The sequence below is a fragment of the Somniosus microcephalus genome, chromosome 17 (assembly GCF_052327205.1).
Source record: "Somniosus microcephalus isolate GS21.2 chromosome 17, FLI_Smic_1.0, whole genome shotgun sequence".
Taxonomy (NCBI): Eukaryota; Metazoa; Chordata; class Chondrichthyes; order Squaliformes; family Somniosidae; genus Somniosus; species Somniosus microcephalus.
This window is the reverse complement of record NC_141003.1, coordinates 45,699,811-45,708,375: the sequence shown is the minus strand read 5'-3', so window position 1 is coordinate 45,708,375 and position 8,565 is coordinate 45,699,811.

The window sequence follows — 8,565 nt, the reverse complement described above, 5'->3', positions numbered from 1 at the left end:
GGCTATTACCATGGAGGAGCTTAGTCGCCAGGGTATGGAAAACATGGTCATTGTTCAGAATAGAATGACATCTCTTGAGGAGCGATAACCATCTATTGAACAGAGAAACCAGACCTTCATGGAAGTCCTTCTGAGTAGGGCTGCCATTGCAGATACGGGTCCCCATGGCCCCCCTGATGTGCAGCAAGGTGCTCTCCAGCCACTTGCAGGCACTGAGGGGGACCTGACCCATGAGAGGGAGGTTGGTGGCAGACCTCAAGGAAGTGGGGGCTCCTCTCCAAGTGCTCACACTTCCATGCCACTGCAGAGCCCTTGGTCAGAGCCCCACCGGAGTCCAAACCCAAGTGAGATAGACGTCTCAACCCCTGCACAGCTGCAGGAGCAGCAGACTGTTTACGAGCCCTCACAGGCTCGCAAACCCAGAGGACGCCTGCCAAAGGTGTCGAGACAGGAGCAGCAGGAAAGTGAGCAAGGGGCCTCCACATCTGCTGAATCCAGAGGGGAGGCATCATGTAGGAGCACGTGTAAGAGGAAAATTCTGCAGAAATAGTCACAAGGGTAGTCACTTGGGTGCAATTTTGTGTTTATTGTAAAAATGCCATCGCGTCGTTATTGAACATAAAAATTCGGATGGCAAATGTTGCAGTTGTGGCGTCTGTCATTTCGCTATTGGAACATCCACATTGAGGCCTTAGGAATACTTGCAACTGTCAGTATGGTGGTCAGAATGCTAGGAATCCTCTGGTTCTTGGCCATTGTCAAAGCTCTGGTAAGAACCAGTGAGGCAAAAGTGTTTGATTGACTAGGCTAAGCAAATCTGGCCAGGATGAGTGCGTTCCTTGCAACCCGGGCAGCAATGTTCTCGCGTATTGCTGCCGCTGGTTGATGGGCCTCTGCAGGATGTTCGTTTTTGCACTCCCACTCCTCCTCCTCCTCCTCCTCCTCCTCCTCATCTGAGGAGGATATGTGAGGAGCCACTTTGTCCTCAGGAATCTGCAAGCCACGACGTTGTGCCATGTTGTGAAGTGCACAGCAAACCATGACGATTCTGGAGACCCTGGCTGCTGAGTACTGTAGAGCTCCACCTGATCTATCCAGGCATCTGAAGCGCATCTTCAGCAAACCGATGGTTTGCTCGATATAGGATCTGGTGGAAATGTGGCTGGAGTTGTAGCGCTCATCAGCTTCGTTGGCTGGCCTCCTCAACGTCGTCATTAGCCATGTCCTCAGGGGATAGCCCTTGTCTCCAAGTAGCCATCCGTTAAGTTGGTCTGGTGGACTGAATAGCGGAGGCACACTAGACTGGCGCAGTATGAAGGAGTCATGGCAACTGCCAGGGTACATGGCACAAACATGCAAAATTTCCTTCTTGTGGTCACACACCAGCTGAACGTTGAGGGAGTGGAAGCCCTTGCGGGTGACAAAAATACCTGGATTGCGATGGGGTGCCCTAAGGGCCACGTGTGCAGTCAATGACGCCCTGCACCCTTGGAAAGCCTGCCAGATTAGCTAATCCAACCGCTCGCGCCATGACACTTGCGCGATCCTTGGTGAAATGGATGTGATTGTGCGCGAGGTCAAAGAGGGCATCGGTTACCTGCATGAAGAAAGTGTGTGCGGCCGCCTGGGAGATGCCGCTGATGTCTGCTGCTGATCCCTGGAATGAGCTTGAGGCAAAAAGTTGATTGCGGTGGTGACTTTGATGACCACTGGTAATGCTTGTCCACCTGGTCCTCTGGGCAGCAGGTCTTGCTGTAGCATTGTGCAGATGTCACTCACTACCTCTCGCGAAAGTTGGAGCCGCCTTTGGCACTGCTGCTCAGACATGTTGAGGTAGCTGACCCTGCGTCTGTAGACCCTGTTTGGGGGCTATCTCCTGCGCCGACAGGCTTCCAGGCGCTGGCCCCTTCTGGCCTGTGCAGCTTCAGGTGGGTGAGCAGCAGCCTGGCGCTCCTGCTGCTGCTGCTGTTGCTGGTGCTGCTGCTGTTCCTGGTTCTGCTGCTGCCGCGTCTGTTGCTCGAGCTCCTCTAATGCCCAGATGGGAAGGAAATAAATGGCTCCCATGCTTCTGGTATATGCCTCCGTTGAGGAAGTGCTGAGTGAAGGTGGCGAGAGGGGTTTCCTAGGAGGTCACACTGGAGATGAGTGTGAGGCTCCAACCTTCCACAGGTGTGGTTAAGCCCTCTAAAAGTTGCCCCAGACCTGAGACCACTAAGTCCTGCCACCTGCAAATCATGGCTGATCAAATCTCCTCTTTAATCGTTGACCTGCAGTTGATAGTCAGCAATCCAATAGTGCTCCCACCACGTTTCACATTCGTGTTTCCCACCAGGCGTGTTTCATGTGGGAAAAGGGTTAAATTCACAAGGGCCTTTCAAAGTAGGATTATAGAGGCTATTTAGTGGTTGTTAAGGGCCTTAACGACCAGTCCCGCCTGTTGGATGCGGGACGGAGTCGGGACCATCAGACACGACTGAGTTAAAATTGCTCGGAGTCGGGAACCAGGCGCGGGGGGTCCCGCCTGCCAGTTTTTGTGATTTTAACCCCTCGCACGCCTCCAAGCCCGACTCCACGGCTCAATGAAAATCGAGGCCAAAGGCTCCGCCTTGATCGGAGTGTAAGATTTTGGTTGCACCAGCTACAGTAATTATGTCAGTAATAGTATTGGCGAGTCCGTTTTCCGAAACAGTTTTTTTGGGGACCAGCCAGCAGAGAAGGAAGTGCATCCATCTACACAAACAGGAATGTGTCTGTATCCCAAAGATGGGGGAAGTGGTACAATAAAGTCAATAAAGAATTTTCCCATTTTCTTATCAGCTTTCACAGGAGCCAATGGTGGTGGCTTAATTAGTGATGACTTATTGGTTAAATTGCATGGCTCACAATTTGCCACACATGTTTTACAGGCATTAAGCATGCCTGGCCACTAATATAAGGGAGTCAATTTGCAGAATGTTGTTCTGGCACCACAATGTGCTTGACCTATGCACTCATGAGCTTCTTTTACAAGCTGTTCTCGTTTGTATCTCAGGGGTACTTCTCGGTTTCCCTTGGGCAACTTAACTAGCACAATGCCCGTAGGGGTTTCCGTATAAACGTACTTTGGTGGATATCATGGTGGATTCTCTTTTGTCGGGTCTAATAGCTGAATCAGTTCCTCATCCTGATTAGCTGCCTGTTCTGCCCTAGTGATTACACTAACATTGGCAGGCCCCTCTCGAGGGGGTGTCATGCAGACTGAACATTTTGCTTGTTCGTCTGCAAGACTGTTTCCTTTTGAGTGTACTGTCCCAGTGGTATGCCCATTTACATGAATCACCTGACAATTCTGTTTCTCCATTCTCGAACGGAGAATATCTTCCCACAATGATTTATGTTTTATGGGTTTACCCTTATGATTGGTAAAGTTTGTTTGTTCCCAGAAAACTAGATCTTGGTTATATCCTCTTTTACAGTAGTCACTATCTGTACAGATTAGTGTGGGTTTAATAGGGTCTGCCTTTTCTAAAGCAGACCGTAATGCTGCAGCTTCAGCATATTGCGCTGCCTTATGGCCAAGGGGTATGGACAGTAAATCTTCTGGATAAAAAGAATAGGAATCTCAAAGTCCCTACTACTATCCCCGTCCCAGCTGAGGATTGTTGGGATGTCTCTTTTTTAATTGTCATTGACGATCCATCAAAAATTATTACTTGGTCTTGTGGAGGTACAGGGATAGGATTATTTCCCCTAATAAAGCAATTGTTTGAATTTCCTAATAAAAAGACTTGGCCAATTCCGACAGGGTTTGCCATTTCGTCAGGACCTAACCTCGGTTAGGGTTTAATATGAACTTCATAAGAAATTTCTAGACCTCAATGGTATATTGAGGGATTTTTCATTTAAGTTCTACAAGGCCTGATCAGGGACTTGTCGTCTCTAGAGACTTTAATCTGGGTCTTGTACCACTGTCAGTAAAACACTCCTTCTATACTTAACAATCTACAAGATGGATATAGATATAAATATAAGTATAGGTTCTGTATCAACTCATTAACACACACGTTGTGCACTAACTGAAGGGATAATTACTAGTTCTAGCCCCTTTAGGGCTACCCCAGATCAGGCATTTGAGGTAGGTTGAATCCTAAAGATGCTTAATTGAGTCTAAAGGTCTGGACCATCTCTCCCTAAAGGAAAGGAACAACCTGAAAATGTTACCATCCTCCAGATAGCACTTTTAATAAGTTTAGCTAGACTGTAACGTTCCGGATATTATGAGGTCCAGAAAACTCCCCCAGAATTCTGCAACTCCTCACCAAAGAGAGTACAGAGTTTGAGTTTGCGAGTTTGATACAGAAGTATTATGTGAGACAATTCTAAAAATATATAGATTTATTAAAGAACCGACATATAATTTACAGTTGGTGAATCAATCGCAACATTAACAGTTCCAAAAAAAGAAAGCTTACAATTCTATTATCAGAGATCCTTACTCACAAATCTTAACTTCGCTACATTTTTACAGTTCTTAGTTTTCTACAGGATATCCACCAAAATCAAATACCTCTGATCTCCGAGGTACAAAGAGTTGGAGACTTACAGAGCTGGCTCTGAAGCCGAGAATCACTTTGCCCCTTTAAAGTGAGTCTACTCTCCCATTTGAGAGTTCAATATTTATACCCTTTTCCAGTGGTATTTCCTTTAAGGTTTTCTACTGATGTAAGCTAATTATCTCTAGTCATTTTTCTGCTGACCCCTGCAATTCTTACAGTTACCTCAGCTGGTAGCACTACAGAATTATGTCCCTCCTCTAGGTATTCTAAGTTTATCATAAAAAATGGTGTAACAGTGGGTGCGTTTTACTTGATGTCATTTTTCCAAAGGCAGATGTTTGTGCTTCTTCATGAAGTGTAAATTAGAACACCTTGTACAGGGTGAACTATTGTCTTGTTCCCAAAGGTTCAGACTGTCAGGGGCCTTTAACCTTCTGTTTCAATAAGGTTAGCCAGAATGCTATCACATCTTTTTCATAGTTAGGTTTCTAGATTTCCAGACCAAGTTTGTCATGACCCATAAGGCCAGAATTCTTTCATAGAATAGTGTATTTTTCTGAATAGGTTATATTGCAGGAATGTCTAGTTCCTATACAAAAGACTGAGGTCCACTTAGGCGATCAAATAAACAAGGTTTAATGAAAAGTAACAGGGGGAGAAATTCAGTGGGCTGTGCCACCAGTTAGCGCCTAAAGAGGGCACTCAGTGGTTTTAGCGCCACTGGCCATGCCTCCCACGATATTTAGCTGGGGCGCTAATGGCAGCATTAGCCTGTTGCGCTGCGGCACCACCGATGATGTCATCGGTGTGCGCAGCACCCCGCTACCGCTCCAATCGCGATATTTGGCAGCGACCGCCCCTGTAGCGCCACTCGCTAATCGCGCCTGGATCACGGGGCCTACCTGTGGCGGCAGTGGCACAAATTAAGGTGGAGGTGCGGGGCGGCCATTTTTTTTGGCGGCCGCCTGCCAGCACCTCCGTCCCCAGCCTCCTGTTCCCCCCCCCCGTGGCATTGCCGGATGTTTTCCGAGAGCCCGGCACTTCTCCTCGGTGCCGGGCTCTTTTGCCAGCACTCACGATCGCTCATCGCGCTGATGCAGGCCCCTCCCCCTTAAGAATGGGAGGAAGGCCTGCAGTACCGCAGCGCGCCGTGCCGCAGAGTGTGGGGCTGCGGCACGTTGTGCTGTGATATTCAGTTTCAGCGCCCAAAGAGGGACGTGGAGCACCTCGAGCCTCGCCCCGTGTCCCTCTTGGGGCGCTCAAGCTGAATTTCTGGCGTTCGCTGCTGCTCCGATCGCAGCACAAAATCTGGCGCCCAGGCGAGCTTGGCGCCCCGTTTGCGGCTCAACCCAATTTCTCCCCCACAGAGTTTAACAGATAACTACAGGAGAACATCGAATATAGGTCTAGTCAGTTCGGAGGCTCCATGAGGACAGCTAGGGCGGTCCTGTGGCTGACATGGGGGATCACGTGATGAACGGCATGACGTCATCGCGTTTGCCTGCGCTATTAAAGTGATCGCGATCTGTGCATGTAAACATTGAAAACAAAGATACAGACTCAGGCTGTAGCCAACATATTATTAAAGGGAATTATATACAATTAATTGGAGTCCCTTAGTGGCTCCGCCACATGCACCCCCCAGAATTGTCTTTAATAGCAAAAGTAAAATGACGAGGAGGCCTGACAAGCCTGTCAGATCGACTTCTGTAGCCTTGAAGTGGAAACTGATGGACGGCGGGCGAGCTGGCGGGTGATTGCGTTTGATCTGGCACGGCGACTGTGGGCGGTCGGCCATGTTTCGGTGGTTGTGCGGTCTCGACTGGGCGGTCAAGATCCAAGTGAGCCGGCTTCAACCGAAATGTGGTCCGGTTTACCACCGACATCGACCGAAAAAGATTTGTCTCTCGGCTCTATCACACGGAAAGTACCAGTGTAAGGGGGTTTGAGCAGGTCCCGATGAGCGTCGTGGCGCATAAACACATAGTCGGCGTTCTTCAGCTCAGCTGGGGCATGGGAACTCTGCAAGCCGTGATGCGACTTAGAAACTGGAGTGAAACATCTGGCTGCCTCCTGGTGACTGATGAGCTGCTGGGACGTGGACCATGGCTCTGTTGGAGATGGAAGGAAATCCCCTGGTATGCGTAGCGGCTGGCCATATACGAGCTCCGCCAAGGACGATTAAAGATCTTCTTTAGGTGCCGTATGAAGACCCAAAAGGACCCATGGAAGCCGGTCCAACCAGCCCGCGCCTTGAAGGCTGGCTCGCAGTGCGGCTTTGAGCAACCTGTGGAATGGTTCGCACAGGCCGTTCGCCTGGGGATAGTAGGCGGTGGTGCAATGTAGCTTGACGCCGAGCCCCTGAGCCACAGCGTTCCAGAGCTCCGACGAAAACTGCAGCCCACAATCGGACGTGATGTCCGCCGGTACCCCGAAGCAGGCGACCCAAGAGGAGATGAATGCCCTGGCGATGTCTGCGGAAGTGGTGGAAGACAGAGGAACCGCCTCCGGCCATCGAGTGGTGCGGTCCACCATTGTAAGCAGATGAGTAAACCCGTGCGAAGGCAGAAGTGGCCGCACCAGGTCCACATGCACATGATCAAACCTACGTTCCGGAACGGCGAAAGTGGCCAATGGAGCCTTGACGTGACGTTGCACCTTGGCCTTTTGGCAGACCACGCAGGTGTTGGCCCAGTCGCGAACATCCATGTGCATGCCCCGCCACACGAATTTGGATGACATCAACCGTTGCGAGGCCTTCATGCCAGGGTGCGACAACCCATGGATGGCATCAAAAACTTTTCGGCGCCAGGTGACCGGGACGATAGGGCAAGGATCTCCTACGGAGATGTCGCAGAGTAGCGTAGTGCCCGCGGCATGGAATTTGATGTCGGCCCTTGGAGGCTAGAGGGGCTGGTTCTGTGAGATTGGACCTCCGGATCCAAGGCTTGATCCGCAGCCATGAGTGCATAGTCGATGCCGAGCTGGACTGCATGCACGGTCGCGCGGGAGACGCAATCCGCCAGCAGGTTGTCCTTACCAGACACATGCTGAATGTCAGTGGTGAATTCTGAGGTATACGTCAACTGACGTTGTTGCCGAGCTGACCACGGTTCGGCGGTCTTGGCCATAACGAACGTTAATGGCTTATGGTCCACAAAAGCCGTGAACGGATGTCCCTCTAGCAAGAACCAGAAATGGCAGATGGCCACAAAAAGGGCCAGCAACTCCCGGTCGAACGTGCTGCACTTTCATTCGTTTCGCTGTAGTTGATGGCTGAAAAACGGCAGCAGTTGCCACATCCCCTGCACCCACTGTTCCTGCACTGCGCCGATGGCGTAGTCTGACGCGTCGGTGGTAACGCCGATGCTAGCACCTGGCAACAGGTGTGCCAGCATGGTTGCGTTGGCTAAAGTGCCTTTTATGTCGACGAATGCCCGGTCCATGTCGACCGTCCAGCTGATTGGATCCTTGCCGGACTTGCCCTTGAGGGCCTCGTGCAGGGGCTGCATGAGCAGAGCTGCATTAGAGACGAACCGGTGATAAAAATTGACCATCCCGAGGAACTCCTGCAGGGCCTTGATGGTCTGCGGGCGCGGGAACGAAGTAACGGTCTCCACCTTTGTTTGCACGGGAATAGCGCTGTCTGATGTGATGCGATGGCCAAAAAAATCAATCTGCTGCAGGCCGAACTGGCATTTAGCCGGGTTGATGATCAAGCCGTGCTGACTGAGGCGACTAAAGAGGGTGCGCATATGGCAGATGTGCTCCTTTTTATTAGGGCTGGCGATGAGGATGCCGTCGAGGTAGATGAATAGAAACTTGAGGTCACGAAGCACGGAGTCCATCAAGCGCTGGAAAGCCTGTGCAGCGTTCTTCAATCTAAACGGCATCTGCAGAAATTCAAACAGGCTGAATGGGGTGATGACTGCAGATTTCGGGAAGTCTTGCGGGTGTACGGGGACCTGGTGGTAGCCACGGACAAGGTCGACTTTTGAAAAAATGGTATTTCCCGCCAAATGTGCAGAGA